The 19,638-nt window shown below is 42.9% G+C and overlaps 1 protein-coding gene across 3 annotated transcripts in view; it reads left to right on the top strand.

The window, feature by feature from the left end:
* Positions 1 to 19,638, top strand: part of IL1R1 (interleukin 1 receptor type 1) — a 133,677-nt gene that overhangs the window by 51,481 nt on the left and 62,558 nt on the right. Inside the window, exon 1 of one of the 3 annotated variants that reach the window (XM_009184837.4) lies at positions 8,490 to 8,835. The exons of the other annotated variants lie outside the window; for them this stretch is intronic. The gene's annotated coding sequence lies outside the window, so the exon portion shown is untranslated. Of the gene's footprint in view, positions 1 to 8,489; positions 8,836 to 19,638 lie in introns of those variants that run through there. 3 annotated transcript variants of the gene reach the window in all.

The raw sequence follows: 19,638 nt of genomic DNA, 5'->3' as shown, positions 1-19,638 counted from the left end.
CAGGATAGGAAACATTACAATGAAGTAGCAAAGCTTGAAATCTCAGTGACTTTGCGCAACACAAGTTTATTTCTCACGCTTGTTAAGTCTGAAGTTGGTCATTGGCTCTTTTTGGTGGTTCTCTTAGAATGGTGACTTTATCGGGCATCCGGGCTATTTCCTTCCTGCAACCCTATAAGCTGGGAATTATTTCCTTCCATAGCTTCACATATAAGAGAAAGATAGGGATGATGGAAAGTCACATGAGCTCTTAACTGCCCTGGGGCTTATGGCTGGCCCCAACCATAAGCAAGGGAGGCTGTCAAATTTGGGGAGCACGTATACATATTTAATGACCATTTATTGTCTCTGCCATATAAGTGTGGGCCTCTTTCTGGTTTCTTTATTCTGTTCCTGGTCTATTTGTATATCCTTGCAACAATTCCTTAATTGTTAAAGCTTTGTAATAAGTTTCGATATCTCCTTGTACAAGTCCCTCATCTAGAAATATTGGTGAAAGAAAAAAGACTATAAAATATTAGGAATGAACAGGGATGTATAACTATGGACATGGCAATATTTAAACATAAGAGAATACCAAGAGTGACTTTAAGCCAAAACATTTGAAATTTTAGATCAAAGAACAAATTCCAAGGAAATCATAATGTATCAAAATTGACTAAAGAAAAAATAAAATATCTGAATAGTCTCATATAATATTAAATATTTGATTCATATTATAACTATCCTACAAAGAATAGTTTGTATAAAGAAAATAGAATAGATTCTACAAAGAAAGTATTTTACCGAAATGATATTTGAGTGAGTTCTACCAAATATTCAAGCAACAGGTAACATCAATCTTATACAAAATTTTTAGAGGATAAAAATTTAAAAGAAACACATTCTAATATATTATATGAAGCTGAAATACCATTAACACCAAAACTAGAAAATCCCAGTATAAGAAAATAATATTGTATTTCAACCAAGAGGTAGAAATCTTAAAATAAAATACAATTATCAGTGTATAACCCATGGTGATTTTAAAAAGATGAGAATCCATGACCATGTTATGATTATCCCAGAAATATAAGGATGGTTTAATCTCAGGCAATTTATTAATATTGTATATCATATATAGAGTAAGGGAAAAACTGATATTAATAGATGCAAAAATAGTTTTATCATAGTATCCAATATCTATTCTTGATACTCTCTTGGGAAACCAGGAAGAGAGGAGGTCATTCTTAACCCGATAAATGATGTCTACTGAAAACCTAGAAGTAAGTCTCATACTCTTTAAAACACTGGTTCTCTTTAAATCAGGAGCAATACAAGAATTACTATTATCAATTATTTTATTTAATGTTTTACTGGAGTTGCTGGCCAATGCAGCAAGATAAGAAAATAACAAAAGTAAAAAACACTGTAATAAAATGAACAGAGCTATTATTATTTGAAGATAATATGACCTGTCTACATGGTAAACCCACCAAAAAATGCTTGTTTTTTACTGTTGAGAAGCTGGGTCATATTCGACAGTCAAGAATTCTGGAATAAGTTTTCATCAAATCCCTATTGAACTGCATAGTATACACTGCACTGAAAAGTATGATTGTGAGAGCCAGGTAATAGCATAAAAACTATTTGTTAAGTCAAAAGAGATTACAAAGATATACGTGCATAGAAAAAAAGAGTAGATGGGAATATTGCTTGGTGCTACAGGGGGTTAGGTGGCAAGATCATGAATTAATTTTCCATATATTCTTTATGTCCCATATCTTCTGTGTTGTGGCTATATTTTTTATAACAAAAGTATTTTTAAAATTTGTACTAATGAGAACCTTTGGAATCTTCCTGCAGAGTTAGTGATGCTTGTTGACTTGTGTCAGAGAGTCGTTGAAGACAATACAGTTTCACCTAACCTTTAACTGCACAGTAAGTCAGACACATTTATTGGGTTGTAACTCATATTTAGAACCTGACGTATAATGAATACTGGTAAGACATCATCTTACCTTATGAAACACAATAACTTCCTTATTCACTAAAATAACTGAAAATGGCACTGCACCCAAACTTCACAGAAATGTACATCGAGTCATTGTGATAGAGTAAAACAGAAGAAAAAGGAGTTAAACAAAGTCTGTAGATCCAAATCCTAGTCTTGGCTTTCCCATACTAGGCCTGGTTTCCTATTTCAAAATGTGAATAGTGAGAAAGTGCCCTGTTTATAACACTGATTTGTCATGAGGGCAAAACAAAGAACCCCAAAACTGAACCCCAAATTAGAGGGCCTAGAAGAGATGGTAGAAGCAGTTTCCACTGGCTGTTCATACTCATCCAAGTGGCCTTTGTTTGAGTTCTTCCAGGGATGGGGCAAACACTGTCTCTGCATGGCTGAGTGCTCAATGTATTGTTACGAAGACCTTTTTCACATTGGCCTCCTGGACGTCTACCCCATTGCCTTCGTTCTCTCTCTGGGTTAGGGTACCGTGATTCCTGGCATGGCCTGGTGGCTTCCAGGTGTACGGATATCAATCTTCTTAGCCTAAGGGCCCGTGGGAGAGCCTAGCTGGTCTTCTTTGGCCATGAACAGCCTTTGTTATTGTTTTCTCTGCATGCCATGACAGGAGCATGTCTGAGGGCTTTCTCCAGTGTGACCCTCCTTCGTATCAGAAGGTACACTCCCACTGGGGCAGCTAAGCACACAGCCTCCTACCACACATGATTCACTGTGGACGTCTTGGTCAGCAGACTCTGGTTTTGTTTTCCACCAGTGCTTTGCTTTTTCATATGCCTTGTCCTGTACTTAACGATATGAGGTTAGGGAAATAAGAATGGGATTTTAGATTTGTCTGTGATAAATCTCATGATGTTAGATTTAGCCTATGGTTCTATCTTAATGGCATCTTTTGGGATCCTGGTTTGCGCTCTCAGTGAATTCACAGTCCATTTTAACTCCAGGACTCCCAGAATGTGGTAAGCTTGCCTGCTCTGCCCTTCTGCTGTAGAAACCTGTTCTGTACCTCCTAGCTCCCTCCCCAGCCCCTGGCTTGGCCTCGAGGCATTCTCCTTTCCTGCATTCATGGCCTCCAGGAGCATTACCACACACCATCTGCACATCATCTGGTTCTTTTGGCCAATGCTCACTTGATAATGTTTTTTTGGCTTCAGTTTCCAGTTCTGCTTTCTAAATTTGTATTTGCTTTCTTTGGAAAATGTATTCCTTCTTCCCTACCCTCCCTCCTTTCCTGCATTCCTCTGCTCTGTACTCTCCACAACCGAAACGTACCATGGCCATGTCCATGCCCAGCCTGGCTGCCTCTTTTCTGGGAGGAGAGGTCAGCTCCACACCTGAGAGCTAGGATGGAACTGAATACCTGGAACTGAGCCTGAGGCTTTCCAGTAGAGCATACTCTTCAGATGGACTCGTTTACCATTGAGTATGGGTGCTTATACATGTATCCAACTCTACTAACCATATTCTTCATTTTGCTCACAAGACAGATGTTTGCAGATACTTACATGAAATTCTGATTCACTAAGTTTACAGCATTTAACTGTGGTAATCTCACCATCTAACAACCCCATCAAACAAAAGATTGCATGAGCTTCACCAGACCTGGCTTGTTTTCAGCCAGTTCATGCTTTCCCTTGGCGATGGTGGCTTCATTAAGTGCTGAAAGACTATCCCTGTAATCATTCATCTAGAATATTTCCCATTCCCTCATCTGTGCTTGCAAAATCCCTTAAACTCGGTGATGGATGTGGAAGCTGTCTGTCTGGAGGTATGAAGAATTAAGGAATGGCATTCTCCCCAGAGGTTTGATAGAAAGCTGAAGACACTGTGCGGTCTGGAAGAGTCATGGGGATGATATGAATTGTTCATGTATCATTGCCTGCAACAGGAGTATGATAAGCAGCCAGGCACTCAAGCCAGATCCTTAGGGCCTGACCACAAAGGTTGCCAGTGGCCATCGGGGATGGCATGGTTACTTTTCTAGTGTAAAGAGACAACGGTTAAACTAACAGAATGTGTCACACTGGAAAGCATTTTGGAGATCAGGTCAATTAGTGCTCCCCATGTGAATGTGCACACAGGTCACCCAGGAAGCTTAGTCAAATATAGATTTGAATTCAGTGGTTCTGGGGTGGGTCCTAATGTTCTGCATTTCCATTGTGCTCCTTGGTGATGCTCTTGGCTCATGGGCCACACTTGGGTCCCAAGAGTTTAGACTATACTGTTTTATTTTGTTCTGTTTTATTTAGTTTTTTTGTCAGATGTAGAAACTGAGATCCAGTGAGGTGAAGTGATTTTCCCAAAGATAAATAGATGAAGTTAAAGCTAACTCTTTAACCCAGGTCTGCTGGCGTCCAGGTTGGTGTCTCTCTAGTTACAGAATTGCTGGACTTAGGAAAGCAGAGGTCTCCTGCGCTCTCTTAATGGCCTGTAGCATGTTGAGGGGGAGCCAAGGTTAGATTCTAAGGGTGCACATACTTGCACACACATGCACACACATGCACACATGCTCATGCACACACGTGCACACATATACTGAACGTGCTTCTTCCTATTCTCCTTTTTCAATTGGGAGGTATAAGAAGCACATGGATTACAGTCACGTTAGAGACATTTATAAATGCAAATCAATTCGGAATGTGTAAACTTTTCCATAAGAATGTTATGGAAAAATACTGAGTTATTTCTGACCTTTTATGTATAAACACAGACATTCTAGAGTTCGGCAAAGACCACGTTACTGATAAAATTGTATTAGAATGACGCCTTCTGATACTTTAAATGTTAAAAGCTCTGGGCTTGGCTCAGGGAATTCTAGACTCTAGCATTCATAAAGGACCCTAGAGTTTGGGAGATTATCCATTAACTTCTGGTATTGAAATTTTGTTGACAACTATGACTATTTGTTTTCCCTGAACTCTGTAGGGGAATAATACAGCTGAGAAAACCCAGGCAAAAGCGCGTGTGTGGGTGCATGTGTGTGGCGTGTGTGTTCACACATGTTAGCTAAACAGTGCAGATTCCTCCAATTTTTCTCCTTTTTGAGAAGTGGGAAGGAGGAAGAGAGAAGAAATTGTCTGGAGTGGAAAGGAGGGCCGGAAAAATCCTTGAACTAATAATTTGCCAATTAATCCAGCTGCTTGGTAATAGCCTGGAATTGGAAGGTCTTTGGGGTGCTCTCCGGAAAGGGTGCCAGGAAGTATGAGACAGTGGCTGCTAGGAACTTGCACTGTTCCTGAGGAGATAAGACCTGTTGTCTAGTAAATTGCGGTGGATCCCTGGTAACACTTGAAGAGCAATGCAAGTGTCTGTCTGTCTATCCCTGCCTGACTAAGGGAGCTTGGGGAAAGTACTTACATAATCTCAACCAGTTTCCTTTCCTGTAAAATGGGCCTAAAGAATTTAAATTTCCATGCAAGTCAAAACCATAACGAGATACCATCTCACACCAGTCAAAATGGCTATCACTAAAAAGTCAAAAAATAAGAGATGCCAACAAGGTTGCAGAGAAAAGGGAATGCTTACATTCTGCTTGTGGGAATGTAAATTAGTTCAGCCACTGTGAAAAGCAGTTTGGTGATTTGTCAAAGAACTTAAAACACAACTACCATTTGACTCAGCCATCCCATTATTAGGTATATTCCCACAGGAATATAAATCATTCTACCATAAGAACATGATGTTCATTACATCACTATTCTCAATAGCAAAGACATGGAATCAACCTAAATGTTCATCAGTGGTAGACGGGATAAAGAAAATGTGGTACATATACACTATGGAATATTATGCAGCCATGAAAAAGGACAAGATCATGTATTTTGCAGCAACATGGATACAACTGGAGGTCATTATTCTGAGAACTAACACAGAAACAGAAAATCAAATACTGAATGGTGTCACTTATAAGTGAGAGGTAAACACTGAGTTCATATGGACACACAGAAAGGAACAACAGACACCAGGACCTAATTGAGGGTGGAGTGTGGGAGGAGGGTGAGGATTGAAACTACCTATAGGGTACCATACTTATTACCTGGGTTACAAAACAATCTGTAGACCAAGCCCCCTGAATACACAATTTCCCTATATAACAAACCTGCACAAGTACCCCTGAACCTAAAATAAAATTAAAAATAAATAAGTAAATGAATACATAATTTAAATTTCCTTGAAGAATGCCTGGAACCTGTAAGTGCTCACTTTTGCTATCTCCGTTATCATCACAGAGAGAAGGCACAGGTTCAGAGTCGGGAAAATCACACCAGGATGCTTAAGTAGGGGTCTGCTTGAGCAAATGGTGGTGAAAACTGGAAAGAAGGAGAAGGAGCAAAGAGGAGGTGGGCTGTGTCGTGCTGGGTGGTGTCACATTGACTAGGGTAAGGAGCGGCAGTGGCAGAATTGAGGCTGCAGAGCATTGAAGCAGAGGTTTGAGCAGTGCCTCTCAGGGTCAGCAGGCAGCCCATCCAGGTGAGCACAAAGGGTTCTTGGAAAGGGTAATGGAACAATGACAGGAAAGTGTGTGAGACCAGATGTCTGTGGGCCTTGAATGCTAGAATTGGAGGCTTGACTCTTCCTCCCTACACTGCAGATTTTTGAGTAGCATTGTGATAGGCTGGACGCTGTATCATGTTGAGAATGTTCATCTGAGTGCAGGGCACAGGAAGGGGTATGAGAGAAATAAAAGAAGAGGCAGGCCAGGTGCAGTGGCTCATGCCTGTAACCCCAGCACTTTGGGAGGCCAAGGGGAGTCGATCATCTGAGGTCAGGAGTTTGAGACCAGCCTGACCAACATGATGAAACCCCATCTCTACTAAAAATACAAAAATTAGCCAGACATGATGGCGGGCGTTTGTAGTCCCAGCTACTCGGGAGGCTGAGGCAGGAGAATCGCTTGAACCTGGGAGGCAGAGGTTGCAGTGCGCCAAGATTGTGACATTACACTCCATCCTGGGAGACAGAGCAAGACTCAGTCTCAGGGGAAAAAAAAAAAAAAAAAAAAAAAGGAGGAAGCTTGGCAGCACCAGCTCTCCTAGGTGGATCTGGTTGCGTTTGTGGAAGCCGGAGGCTCCAGCTTTCATCTCCATGAGCTGAGGGGTGATCAGTGGTCACCCTACCTCCAGGGTGTGGTGAAAGGAGACTTCCAGAGTTCTCAGTACACATAGCAGGGCTGGTGGGCACCATGAGAAGTGGCCGGGATCTAGGACATGAGCAGACCTGAATAAAGAGTCCTGCAGCATGGCCTGGGCTGCCTCTAGGGAGACTGCTCTCAGGATTGGGAGGTAGGCAGAAAGGAAAAGCTTATACCACCACAGGCCTGGGACTGACCGGTCAATACTCTGATGATGGGAACATGATAATGAGCTGGATTCAGCCAGCAGACCTTGTCCAGGTTCAACTAAGGTCATGAAGAAAACACCAGCAAGGGAAGATTAGAGTTACGATACGAAAGTAGAGGTGTTAGTGCGAAATGAGTGGGTGTAGTGCAGTAGAGGTGTTGGTGCAGTAGAGGGTGTTGGTGCAGTAGAGGTGTTGGTGCAGTAGAGGTGTGATTGCGGTGAGGGTGTTGGTGCAGTAGGGTGTTGGTGCAGTGGAGGGTGTTTGTGCAGTGGGTGGTGCAGTAGTGGGTGTTGGTGCGGTGGTGGGTGTTGGTGCGGTAGAGGGTGTTGGTGCAGTAGTGGGTGTTGGTGCGGTAGGGTGTTGGTGCAGTAGTGGGTGTTGGTGCGCGGTGGAGGGTGTTTTGTACGGTGGGTGTTGGTGCGGTAGTGGGTGGTGGTGCGATGCAGAGGGTGTGTGCAGTAGTGGGTGTTGGTGGTGCAGTAGGAGTGTTGGTGGTGCAGTAGAGGGGTGTTGGTGCAGTAGAGGTGTTGGTGCAGTAGAGGGTGTTGGTGCAGTGGAGGGTGTTTGTGCAGTGGTGTTGGTGCAGTAGAGGGTGTTGGTGCAGTAGTGGGTGTTGGTGCAGTAGTGGGTGTTGGTGCAGTAGAGGGTGTTGGTGCAGTAGTGGGTGTTGGTGCAGTAGTGGGTGTTGGTGCAGTAGAGGGTGTTGGTGCAGTGGGGTGTTTGTGCAGTGGTGTTGGTGCAGTGGGGTGTTGGTGCAGTAGTGGGTGTTGGTGCAGTAGAGGGTGTTGGTGCAGTAGAGGGTGTTGGTGCAGTAGAGGGTGTTGGTGCAGTAGTGGGTGTTGGTGCAGTAGTGGGTGTTGGTGCAGTAGAGGGTGTTGGTGCAGTAGGGTGTTGGTGGTGCAGTAGTGGGTGTTGGTGCAGTAGAGGGTGTTGGTGCACGTAGAGGGTGTTGGTGCAGTAGTGGGTGTTGGTGCAGTAGTGGGTGTTGGTGCAGTAGTGGGTGTTGGTGCAGTAGTGGGTGTTGTTGTGGTGCAGTAGTGGGTGTTGGTGCAGTGAGGTGTTGGTGCAGTAGGGTGTTGGTGCAGTAGTGGGTGTTGGTGTTTCTTAAGGATCTGGCATTTGCTGAGTGATTCTGGCTGTCTGCCTGGCTCTGAGCTTTCTGTTCGTCATTCCCCAGATGAGTCATGGCCGAGGGATTAAAGGCCTCAGAGGCTGTGACACAGCCATCTCCAAAACCCCACTTTCTCCTTCCTTTGAGCCTCCGCACCAGCTGGGGCGTCTGGCAAGATGTGAGCTGTCAGTCTGCTGCGGCACAGACCTGAATGAACAACTCTAGCCAGGGCTGACTTCAAAACGCACTTTCGTTTTTAATAACCAACATCAGCTCAGCAGGCTTCATTTGGGAAAAGAGACCTTGTCCGATTACCCCGACATTCTCCACCTCCTGAGAGGCCAGCCATTCCCAAACGCCCCAAGGATGAACGGAGATGGTAAGATGATTAATTGCACTGCAGGTTTTTTGCTTCTGCATTTTTTTCCCTCCTTTTTTGGGGTTTACTCACACGTTAATGAGGTATTTAGGAAAGACAAACGGAATCTGATAAAAGATAATGTTATGTTTTGTTATGTTATGTTGTTTGTTGAAATAACATTTTAAGGATTTCTTGAAGTTATATGTGTATGTTATACAGAGCGTATGTGTTATCTGTATGTGTTATACAGAGCGTAGACGTGTTTAAGATGTGTTAATGAGCCATATTAAGAGATCAACTGTGATTACCTATGGAAGACTTAACTATGAAATATATGGGAAATATGCTTTATAACTGTATATTACTTATAAACCACAAATAGTTACCTGACTTTTGGTATGTGGTGAGAGATGTGAAGTGAAAGGCATTGTAAATGAAGTCGTTTTATAAGACTGTTATTACTGTAAGAATTGAGACTTGTTTTATCACTTTCCATTAAGCTTCTACAATGTTAGAGAGGCGTAATCTCACCCAATGTTTGACTGAAGGTGCTATTTTTTATTTATTTATTTTTTATTTTTTTTGAGATGGAGTCTCGCTCTGTCATCCAGGCTGGAGTACAATGGCACGATCTTGGCTCACTGCAACCTCCACCTCCCGGGTTCAGGCGATTCTCCTGCCTCAGCCTCCTGAGTAGGTGGGACTACAGGCACGTGCCGCCATGCCCAGCTAACTTTTTGTATTTTTAGTAGAGACGGGGTTTCACCATGTTAGCCAGGATGGTCTCAATCTCCTGACCTTGTGATCCACCTGCCTCGGCCTCCCAAAGTGCTGGGATTATAGGCGTGAGCCACCGCGCCCGGCCTGAAGGTGTTATATTATTAACAGCAGGCTCTATTGGTTTCATTTAAAGGTATAATGCATTGTATTGGCAAAACTTGTATACACTTTCTTCAATAAGGACTTCAAAGGTAATCTTAAAAGCCTGATCATGTTTTTTTACCCCCACTCAGAAGCTTTGCCAGTGTTGCACCTACAGCTATAGAGAGGACCGTGCACTCTCAGAGGGGATTATAAACATTGTCTTGCATTTTTGTCCTTGATCTCCATAATTTATCCTTGATCTCCGTTTATCCTTCATCCCCATAATTCCTACTGATAGTGTTGTTGTGCATCAGAATGAGAAAATGGGACTGAACCTGAAGGATTAAGGAAAGAAAATAACAAAACAAGAAGGAGAACCAAATGAAGCTTATTCAGTTCAATTTATAACTCCTTATTGCTTATGTAAAATGTGAATTTTTTGTTGTGTTGGTGAGGGTGTGAGGAGTGGATGGTGGGGAAGGATGCTTCAAAAAATACAGCTAAGGATCAACTGGTTTGGTGAGTCATGGCATTCACCTGTGAGACAGCTGGAGAACAGTCACGTGTGTGTGTGTGTGTGTGTGTGTGTCTGTGTGTGTATCTGTGTGTGTGTGCATTCGATGCAGGAGATTGGTGTTTACTGTAAATGTGTTGATCCGTTAGGAAAAGGAAGAAGACAAAGTTGTCCAGAAAGAACCAAGAAAACTGAGATGAATTTGATCTGCCTAGTGGCAGTGATGAATTTAAGAAGATTCTTACGACCTTTACTAATGCTACATGCTGTTGTTAATCATTGAACTGACAAACCCAACTAGGCACAAGACTGTTAGTTTACTTAGGAGGAGAACTTGACATGAGTGCTCAAAGAATAGTGAGGGTATACTTCTAAAATACGTCCTTGAAACATTTACACAAACAGCACAAGCTCATTGTCAAGAATAAAATTTAAAAAAATACATAGAGATACTAGTAAAAGACAAGAAGTAAAAACACACCACTGTGAGATAAACACTGTTAACATTTTGGTAGGTACATTTGTCTCTGAGTCCATTTACGGTTTGAAGAAATATACTTGTACTCTACATACTATTCGGTTATCTGCTTTTACCTCACAGCAATGTATTACGAGCATCTTGTCATGAGAATGAATTTTCTTTTACAAAAGCTTTTCCATTTCATTGCATAGATAGTTTATTAAATCCTGTTGGCAGGTGGTTGATTGTTTTTCTCTTATTAACAGTACTAAAACTAACACCCTTGCAGCTAAACCTATGCATCTCCTCATGAGTTTTCCGTGAGATAAATCCCCAGAGGTAGAATTGTAGGGGTCAAAGAGCATGGGCATTTTAGAAACTCTAGATCCCTGCTGCTAAATTAATCCTAGGAAAGTTTTATTAATTTACATGCCCACCAGCACTGTGTGAACATTTTCTAACACTCTCATCGGCATCGGGTTTTATAATTTTTTAAAAAGTGTACTACTCTAATAATAGGCAAAGGTATATTTTGTTGTCTTAATTTACCTTAAGGAAACCCTTTGCAAAATCTGCTGGCTTCCAGTTCTGCCCCTTTGGGTTCAGCCTCTCATCTTTTTTGGTTACTCATTGCCAAGGCAGTCACCTCTAACAGTAACTTCTGCCAACCTAATTTCTGAGGACTTTGACCTCATTTGATGTCTCTCAGAAAGTCTGCTGAGAGAGCGAGAGAACTGGATGCTTTTGCTCTGAATTTTTACTGATTGAGTAACCTGGGGCAAACCTCAGTCTTTGTGATTTTGTCTCCATTTTAGCTATAAAATGTAGAGAGAAGGCCTGTGCTAGCCACCTCACAAGATTGTACTGGGATTATAAAGAGGCAAGATAGAGGCAAGCTTTTTGAATAGTAGAAAAGTAAAAATGCAAAATGGCATTATTATTATTGTTGTTACTGTAAAGTTTAGTGACAAGTCTTGCCTTCTAAAATATATAGTTTCTGGAGAGCTGCATGCCGAAATTTTGACGTCTTCTAATTCTAAAGTTGGGAAGTGTGTGTGTGTGTGTGTGTGTGTGTGTGTGTGGGTGTAACATATTTCTATGTTTCTTGGTTCTTCGATTCACTAGCAGTGTTTGGTGGGTTCCAGCAGTGCATGGATACATTTTAGATTAAAAAGGTTTCTATTTTGTTGCTTATCTATTCCATTCGCTTGGAGGAAAACCAGCCATCCCCCTCCTGTAGAATTCTCATCATCCATGGGCTTTGCTCAACTCCCCAGTGGACTGAGAGCTCCTCAAAGACAGGGGCTGGTTTCATGTGTATACCTCTCTCCAGGGCCTGCTTTGGGGTCTGACACCCACAGGGGGGATCAATCAATGTTTCTCAAATGAGTCAATGTAAGGGAGGTAGAAACATATTTACCCAGTTCTGTGGAGAAAGGAATATTCCAAAAAGGAATCCCAGAAGATTAAAAAAAACAACCTAATTGGAGCTTTTCTAGGGGCAACTCGTTATTTATTTAGTTTAGTTTGGGTGAGTCTCAGTTTCTACTGAGTAAATCTTTAACGCTCTGAAAGGATATTAAACAAATGAATGCAAGCCAAGGATAGGACCAGGAAAATGGAGAACACTGTCTTTATAGGTACAAGTGTCATGGACTTGGCATGAATGTCAAAAACTTTAAGGAGGCATCGATTTTCACTCTGACTCCCAGCTCAGTGCTGGGCTGCAGAAATCAGGACCAAACTGACATTTAGTCATGGTATGAACTTGGCACTGAATAATAATAATAAAAACTAATATGTAATACAGCACTTACTAGGTAGGAGACCTGGTTTTAAGTACTTCTCGTATGAAATAATCAGTACTATTATTTTATTTTACAGATTAAGAAACAGAGGCACAGAGAAGTGATTTGCTAGGGTTATACCAGTAGTTAGTGCAGAGTTGGAATTACAATGCAGACAGGCTCACTCTGGAGCCCGTGGGTCAGTGAAGGTAGGTCGGACCGAACTTTAGAGACAATGTCACATGGTTTTAGGCCACTGGTGATGTTTGTGCTGTTTATTTGCACATATGACTACCATTTATTGAGTCACCTACTAAAGGAACATGCACTCTTCTGGGTTCTTTAAGTATATTATCTTGAATCTTTCTCACAACCTTGAAACATTATTCCAACTCTAGGTCCAGACAAGCTGAGACCCTGAGAAGTTCAGTAAGTTTCCCAAAGCTGCGGGCTAGTGAGGAGACATCCATCAGCCTGCGCCAAGTCTATGTGCCTTCTGAGCCCCTGAGCCACGCTGGCCTGGACAATTGAGTGCCGATTTACTCGGTTCTTCCATCCCAAGGTGCTGAGAGTCCAGTTCTACTGCATTTGGAGGTGTTGAACCTGAAAACTCAGCCCCAACAACCCCTCAACTTGGGGATCAGGCAGGGCTCAGCCTCAGCTTCTCTGAACCCACATGGGCCAATGTGAAATGGATTTGATTTTTCAGACCAGATCCTCCCTGGAAGGACCATCCAATTTATCACGCCAACCCAGACATGATGGGCGTTTAAAATATTGAGAGATATTTCTTTATATTTCCTGTCTATTGACCCTCCATATCTGCAGCAAGGAACTCCAGAGAATGTCTCCAAGGAGGCTGGGATGGAGTATGGTGAGTGCTAGCTTGGGAGCCAAGGGCAGCTTCATTTCTCCTGGGCAACTTATCTCCCTTTCCTTTGCTTAGTGTTTCCAGTTATAAAACGGGGGGAAAGACTATAAAATGGAATTTTACTTTTTTTGGTTAAACTTTTCCATATGATTTTGAAACTCTTTAATTTTTTTGAGCAGATGACACGTGGTTTATTTGCTTTTGAAGGGGTAACACAATTTAAAAGGTTCCTCAGGGAAGTGTCCTTCTCTTCCCTTTCTGCAGACTCTTCTTTCCCTCTTCGTCACCAATAGGTGAGTCTGGTTAATAGTTTCTAGTTTTTTCTTCCACCTCTTTCATACTCATAGTGTGCACCTTCTGTACCTTGATCCATGGCTGTATCAGAGGAGGTGCATTTTCAGCCTCTCAGTGGACATTTAGGTTGTTTGTAATCTTTTGTTATTTCAGCCAATGTTGCAACCAGTAACAGCCTGCCCTTGTAATTTTGCGGAAGTGTTTACAAGTTGTTGGTTAAATTCCTGGAAGCAGAATTGCGGGGTCAGAGGCTGTGTACTCTTGTGATTTCGATATATATTTCAGAATTACCTACCCCCACCCTACCAGGTTACACCAATTAACACCACCACCAGGAATGTTTGAAAGAATGCTTCTCCATGTGCTTGTCAACAGTGCCTGCTAACAAACTGGTTTTTATTAGACTTTGGCAGTCTCAAAGGAAAAAGCTGCAAACTTAGTAAGTTTTCTGAATTTTCCTATCTCATATCATGACCCACGCGGTGTCAGCCCCATTGTGATCTCTTGTGGCAAATACAACCACGTTTGACATGTACTTTGTTGACTCAGGTTGGGCATCTATTCAATTGGTTTAAAACCATTTGCAATCACAACTTTTTTCATTTGATGATTGTGTTTTGAGACCTTGCTGTGTGTCCAGTCATGGGATGGCACAAGGGTGAGTGGACCCCACCAGGGTTGCACGAAACAGCTAGGCAGCCGCAGGAGTTGGCACCCGTGGGCTGAGCACTGTGAAACACAGAGACAAAAGGCTGCAGAGACAGCGACTAGGGAGCCATGATCCACATTAGCCTGGTGATTGGGACTGTTCGAGGTGAAGCGATAAGGTCTGAGGCATGAGAAGGAACCAGCCAGACAGAGGGCAGAAGAAGCAGATCATAGAAGCCCAGCATGAGGAGCAGAAAGCAGCTCTATGTATGGCCAGTGAAGAGAGTGGAAGGGAGACCAAGGTGAGCCGGAGACACAGGCAGAGGCCAGAGGATGGGGGGCGTTTAGGGCCATGGTAAGGAGTTTGGCTTTTATTGTGAGTTTCAGGTTGACTTTAGTCATGGGCTGGGAAGATGGTGCCAAGGTCTGTAAACTCTTACCTTGTAGATGTAAATGCCCACCTGAATGACACCAGGGAGGTGTGGTTCTATACACAAGCATCTGTCAGACTGTGTTGTATTTGCCACAAGAGATCACGATGGGGCTGACATTGCATATAGGGCTGGCGACCAGAACACTGTTTCTCTTGGCCAGCCTTGTCCTCCGTGTGAGACAAGTGGAGACATTTTACGAAAATACATTCTACGTCTCTCCGAAATAAAACTCAGTTTATAAAGGACTTTCTCATTCATTATCTCATGCATTAATAAACTGACTGATAATTTTGACAGATTATTATTGCATGTCCAACCTGTGCTAAGCCCTGTGTTAAGTGCTGGGGATGGTGAGAGGAAGAAGGAATGGAAGGGGAAATAGAAAGATGAAGAAAATTCAGAGCAGCTTATAGTCCATTTGCAAGATAGAATCAAATGTCAGCAATGAGAAGGAATGCAGGAAGGGGACGGTGAAGAGGACCTAGCCACCTCTAGGTTCTGGACCAGAGCACGGGTAAATCTGCCCCCGGGACCTGCTTGGTGCCAGGGAGTCCTTCAGGGATGGGGTCTCAGGAGAGAGCTGCAAGTAGGGCTTCTCTGACATCCTTTTCTCCAGGTATAGATAGGGTTATCTTTCTAACTTTAGAGGTGACCAACTAAGAGCTTTCCTCAGGACCACTGAGTGGGCAAAGAGAACTGGAACTTTTCCTCCCACCCCTGAAATCTGAGGCCGTGCGTGGCTCTCTGTGCTCAGAATAGAACACAATTCCTGAAGCCCAACCACCCGGGGAAGGCATTGAGGAGAGTGTCTCTACTATGCATCGTCTTTCATGCTGGCCACCCTGGTTCCATGATGATGAGGCTGCTTTGCTTATGAGTCTGTAGTGTTGTCACGGCTCTGGGGAAGGGGTGTGTACTCTACCAGTCTTAGGATCTTGGTGACTCTAAGCCCAGAGGTGCTTCCATTGTGTGAAGAAACACAGGAGACTGAGACAAAACATTGTTGATAAGACACTCAGGCCCATTTTGGAAGCAAAACTGTCATAAACCATCATTTGTGGCCAGCACAGGGTGGGGATTAATGTGTGTGTGTGTGTGTGTGTGTGTGTGTGTGTGTGCAAGTGTGAGTGTGTGTGTTGTGGGAGGTGTTTGGGGGAGGTCTCAGGAACTGCTGGCCCTGAGGAGGTACTGATGGATCAGGTTTCCACGGACACAGGAACATCTGGGCAGGAAGTGGGACGATTGCAAAGTCAGCTCACCCCCTTCAGTGAGCTTCACCTCCCAGTCCAGGGAAAGGAGGGCAGGGCTTGCTTCTGAGAAGGGACTTCTGGTGAATTCCAGGTACTCAACGCAGACAGAATTGCCCCAATCAGATGCAACATGGGATGGGGGTTGTCAAGTGCTAATGCCAGGTGAAAGAGGCAGCAAAAGGTGTGTTTACCATAGAAAAGTCTAGAAATGTAGTTATAAAACTTGAAATGTGTCTGTGTTAATTGTAATGGAAATAAATACTTTCAGATTAATAGATTTTCTTTTTAGGCTTTGGGTTTTCCTTTATCTGTGTACAATAGATTGAATATCTATGTGTCCCCCAAGCCACCACTAAATTCCTATGTCGAAACCCTAATCCCAGTGATGGAGTTAGGAGGTGGGATGCTTGGGAGATGATTATGTCATGAGGGTAGAGCCCTCATAAATGGGATTAGTGCCCCTATAAGAAGAGGTCAGAGAACTAGCTAGCTCTATTTCTACCATGTGTGGATACAATGAGAAGTCAGCTGTCTGCAAACCAGAAAGTGGGCCCTCACCAGACACTGGATCTGTCAGAACCTTGATCTTACACTTCCAGCCTTCAGAACTGTAAGACACAAATATTTGTTGCTTAAGTCATCCAATCTGTGATCATTTGTTACAGCAGCCCAGGCTAAGACACTGTGTTCAAGCAGCCGGTGACAATGGTATGACTAAGGATTTTACTAAGTTTCAGGTCTGTTTCCTGAATCAATGAACAAGGGAATGAGCCATTGCTATAGAATAGGCTCAAAGCACATTTGTGTCTTTTGTGGAAGTTTGCCTTCTTTTATCCTTTGGGGAGAAATTATTAGCAGTGAATGTGCTTATAAGTTACCCATCTTTTCTCCAAAAATGCTGAATGTCTTAACCATGAGTCTCTTCTTGTCTGAGGGAGGTGGTGTTGCTTTTGGTGACCAGAGCCGTTCGGTCATGTACACCAATAACATATTCCAACATGGGCCACAAAAGCAAAACATTCCAAAGCCATGATTATGCCCCCTGAATATTGATGTGGCTTCTCTCATTCTATTCCTGGAGTTAGTGAGAGGGTAGAACTTGACTGGAAATCCTGGAACAATTTTTCTAGACTTTTCATTGCATGTGATTTTATTTGCTGTCTCCTTAGTCTCACTTGCCCTGCTCTAGGCTGATTAGTAGCCAATCTTGGAGGCTGCACCAATGACGCTCAGCCTCCTCGTCCTGGAGCCCGGGTACCCACCTCATCTGCTATTCTAGAACCAGCCAGGATCAGCAGCCATCCGTCTCCTCCCCACGATGTCTGGGAGCTTTACACATTGTCTGTGTTCCTTACGCAGGCTTTATGATTTTTGATTTGTCTCTAAGGAAATTGAGGCTTAAAAATAGCAGGTGAGTTTCTTCAGGTTGCGGCAGATCAAAAACAAGAGTCAGAATTTGAACATGGGTCTGTTGGACTCTCTCAGCTCTGTACACATCATTATGCTGAAATAGTAAGGAACATGAGGAAGGGAAACACCAGTTTGTGGAAGAGCTCTTTCTCAGATGTCCTTCAAGCAGTCATATTTGTTTGGGCACTGGCTTTTGAGTCCATTCATATCGAGCATGCCATTCACGCTCTCTTCTGCCACTTCTATGAGTTATCCAAATTGGTGCATGGTACCCATAAACTAGTTTTTAAAAGAGATATGTTTACTGAAATGATCACTATATAATATTGAAGCCCAAATTAATACAAATGAAATGCATATCACAATAAAGTACAACTTCAAATAACTTCAAATAAAGTAGGGACTTTGTAGGTGTTTCTCTGGAATGGTTAAACACACCGCGTGGAGTCCATGGGGAAACTTGGTTTCACAAATAGTGTCAGCTGTCTGCTAAAGAATCTGCAAGGTTCACAGGGGTTCTTTCCTGGAGGGAAAATATGTGATGATTGTCAACAGCGAGGGAATGTGTACTGGAACTTACTTGATTTAAAAAGTCTCATGTGAACCTGCCATGACAACCTCTTTGAATAAGTTTCCCTCAAGGTTTAAGCATTTCTCAAGATTAACACAGTGGGTTTCTGGACTGACTCACAGGGAGAAGAGGGGGGTTACATTTTTGCTATTTTGATAATGTGGGAAATTACACTCGGTATCACTCACTGTGCTTGAATCTTTATCATCAACCTCAAACTCTGGGATTTATGTAACTGCAAGATCAGAACTCTAAGCTTCTTTTTTTCTCCAGCTGAAATTTATTTTAAGTTGGTAAGGAAATGTGATATATATATTTATATATGTATAATATATATGTGTATATGTCTAATATATATATGTGTGTGTGTGTATATATATATAAAATTTATGTGTGTGTGTGTGTGTATATATATATATAGAACCTAGGCTCATAGGAAGGTAAAAAATGCTTTGGATTGGAGGTAGAGGCAGACATTGACTTTAGTCTGGAACTGATGTCCAGATTGTAAACTATTGTTCTAGGGAAACCTAGTGTGTGTGAACATAAGCCTCTAGAGTTGAACTCTCTTTCTTGGCTGGGCCCCAGTCCGCCACGTCAGTGTTGAAAGTGGACATTGCTGCTGCCTCAGTGACATACAAATAGGGGAAATGTCTGCTGTGTGGAATTACTCTTTGTCATCTAGGCCAGTAGTTGTCAACCCCGGCTGCATATTGTAATCACCTGGGAGCCTTTTAAACACTGGTGCCTGGAGCGTTTTAAACACTGGTGCCTGGATCCTAACCCCAGAGGTTCTAATGTGATGGGACTGCATGCGGCCTGGCTTTTTAAACTCCTTAGGTAATCATACTGTGCAGTTAGCATAATGTGGATTGAGAACCACTGACCCGAGAAGTAGACAGTCACCGAGTCAGTACATTACCCAAGTAAACAAGAAGCTAGTTAGACCAAACCTGTCCACAGTGATTGCCAAATCTGACCTGGTGGGGGAATTTAGGACTATTTCCCCAGAAACCTTTGTACTGGAAGTTATCAAGGGCTCTCCACCTAGTAAGTGTGCTTTCAATTTTTTAAGGCACTGTAGATATAAGTTGTATAAACGTAGCCACTTTCATTTATTTGGCAAATATTTAAACATCTTCTCTGTTCAAGCTGTACTCAATCTCAGCCTACTTTTAAGCATATCAACCGTGCAGCAGGGGAGAGAACTCAAGCAATACAGAGTAGGGGCTGCAGAGTGCCATCGGAGACGGGGAGATGCAAAACCTCAAGGCTTCAGAGCAGGGAGAGACAGTTGCCTGTTTCTCTTCATTGGAGGGGTGGGAAAACCCTAAAGAAGTGGTGCAGTATTTAGGATAGGTGTTGGAGGGGAAAAAGGAGGAAGAAGAGGACTTGAGCTGGAGGAGAAAGAAGGATTGTATTCTGGGCAGAGGAAACTGCATGAGCAAGAAAAGAGGTAGAGATTAGGGAAACTTGCAAGGAAACTGGTACATAGTAAACATAGGCCCATCAAGGGCAAGGAGAGGGACATGTTCCAAAAGGTAGGATCAAGGGAGATTGAGGAGCATCTGGAATGCTAGACTGAGTGGTCTGGGCTTTGTTTGGGAGGGAGTGGAGTCCTGCATGGCAGGTTTTGACATCCAAGCTTGCAGCAAACAGCAAGTAGGAGCTTGCTCAGGAGTATTTATATGGTGAATCTGGATTATTTAGAAGGAAAT

This window comes from Papio anubis, chromosome 14 (assembly GCF_008728515.1).
Source record: "Papio anubis isolate 15944 chromosome 14, Panubis1.0, whole genome shotgun sequence".
Classification (NCBI taxonomy): domain Eukaryota; kingdom Metazoa; phylum Chordata; class Mammalia; order Primates; family Cercopithecidae; genus Papio; species Papio anubis.
The sequence above is the reverse complement of the archived record's forward strand: the minus strand, read 5'-3'. Positions and strand labels throughout refer to the sequence as shown.